This window comes from Scylla paramamosain, chromosome 11, assembly GCF_035594125.1.
Source record: "Scylla paramamosain isolate STU-SP2022 chromosome 11, ASM3559412v1, whole genome shotgun sequence".
Lineage (NCBI taxonomy): Eukaryota > Metazoa > Arthropoda > Malacostraca > Decapoda > Portunidae > Scylla > Scylla paramamosain.
In genome coordinates, this window is record NC_087161.1 from 2,760,001 (window position 1) to 2,762,375 (window position 2,375).

The 2,375-nt window shown below is 34.9% G+C and overlaps 1 protein-coding gene across 1 annotated transcript in view; it reads right to left on the reverse strand.

Annotated features, from left to right (window-relative positions):
- The window catches only part of LOC135104823 (cilia- and flagella-associated protein 251-like), an 11,009-nt gene extending 9,668 nt beyond the window's left edge, over window positions 1–1,341 (reverse strand). Inside the window, exon 1 of the mRNA XM_064012472.1 lies at window positions 1,077–1,341. The gene's annotated coding sequence lies outside the window, so the exon portion shown is untranslated. The remainder of the gene's footprint in view (window positions 1–1,076) is intronic.
- Between the last annotated feature and the right edge of the window lie 1,034 nt (window positions 1,342–2,375).

The window sequence follows — 2,375 nt, forward strand, 5'->3', positions numbered from 1 at the left end:
ACCGTTATTTACGTACGTACGTATTTCATTTTGAAAATGACCCCTCTAAAAAACGCAGCTAGACAAGAATGCTTTATAAATTCAGACTTGACACACATTTTAACTAATGCCACAAATAACAACAAATTTCAAAACGCAGTAGTATTAAAGATATTTAAAAAGAAGTATCTGGAAACTGTTGGAACCTTCACCCCATTTAAAATCGTTCAAATGTCCACCCATTCTGGCTCAAACATAACGAAAAATACTTTAAAAAATCTGAACTATTTTCTAAAACCATTTAAAGTGAGCTACAAGCACAAATAAAAAATCTACCGAAAAAAAATTAAATATTATTGGAAGTTGAACACGAATAAAAACAAGTGTACGGTGCACGCATTTCACTGAGTGGGACGGCAACACACTTAAAAAAAAAACAACTATTTTTTAAAACCAATAAGAACCTAGTACAGACTGAAATAAAAAATTTAGTTTTGGGACCGTAAAAAAATACGCCGAAAACGGCCCTCTTATTTACACAAAAACAACGCCAAAATCACCACTTTTCACGCAACACACGCGCTCAAATAACTTAAAAAACAACGAAATATTTTTACAAACCATAAAATCTTAGCTACAAGCCGAAATAAAATACTTGGGAAATAAAAAAAATAATATTGGAACCGGAGGGGGCTGGGGAGCCTTATCCAAGATGGCGGTGGAGGGGGCCAGTGGAGGGGACGACCAACCCTTCTCACTCATTTAAACCCTCGCCAAACTTAAACTAAGTAATGGCAGGTATATCTAACGAGCGGATATTAAAGTTTGGTCATGTGGCTCCGCTTTGCGACAGTATTGGTTTAAAACACTCACAGAAAAGATAAATAATGGCTGATAAATAGAGACAACCCAGATTGTTTACATTTTCATTAAGTTAAATTTTACGGTTTTTAGCAACGAGACGAGGCTGACACAGGGATATATTGTGCTGGAGGTTAGGTGAGATGCGTTAAAATGAGTTAAATCCGTGGATTGTTCAGTTATTCATTAAAAAGTTACGTTAAGTTACCTAAATAACTAACACTTCCTGACCTTACCTTCCCTGTGGTGGTGATGGTAGTGGTGCCTCCTCCTCACTATGGCTGGTTGTCTAGCACCTTCTCACAGCCAAACTTTTCTTTATTTTGCTTGTTTTCACCCACTGCTGGCTTCGGGTGTCCACTGCTAGAGCCCACGCCTTCCTCATTACCAACTAAAGAAGGTTTAACTCATGGGTAAGCCTTGGCAGCCACTGTGTAGGCGTGGTTACACACACACAAAAAAAAAAAAACACACATTCTGTCAGGCTGGGAGTTGAACCACTCATACTAACACCACCCGTAGGCGCGACACACTGACAGGTTAACTTGTTAGGCAGCAGCTCAGCGTTGCCAGATTGTTTTGGCCATATTATCGTACTACACAGGTTGAAATCATTGTACTTCTGGTAAAATTATCGTACATATGTAATTATTCCAAATATTATGCAAAACTGCCACTTTCCAAATACAGCAGAATTTATATATATATATATATATATATATATATATATATATATATATATATATATATATATATATATATATATATATAAAGAGAGAGAGAGAGAGAGAGAGAGAGAGAGAGAGAGAGAGAGTGTGTGTGTGTGTGTGTGTGTGTGTGTGTGTGTAGTGAAAAAAAAAAAAAACAATGCCCTTAATAAACAAAACACTTTCCTAAATACATATCATTAATAATTGGAGAAAAACTACAGGACACTTCGTTAAGTTGTTTACTTACTATGTAGGAGATTACTGGTCTTGTTCTTCTATATATACATCCGGCACGTCGTCAGCAGCCCCGACACTCTCTTCATTGGAGGAATATAGCACTCTTGATGTCATGTTTTTTATCATTGACTTTGATTGATGGCTTGAAGGTCGTACAGTCACTGCTGGATGTGGAAGCAACACACTGCCTCGTTAGGATGATGTCTCTTACGGTTTCTGTTTGTAGCTTATTTCTGTCTTTTGTTTTCACACGGTTTACACTAGAGAAGCAGAAGAAAAAGGAATAAAGAAGGGAAATAAAGTAAGAAAATAAAACACTGGAAACGAGTTAGACTAATTGCTTCCTGAACCCAGTGGTGTACCTTAAGGGGAGGACAACGCTCCCACCCTCGAAAAAAAAAATAATAATAATTATAAATAAATAAATAAATAAGTAAAATATTAATAAAAAAATAAATAGATAAATAAAATAATAATAATAATAATAGTAATAATAATAATAATAGTAATAATAATAATAATAATAATAATAATAATAATAATAATAATAATAATAATAATGATAATAATTCTGGTCCCCCACTACCC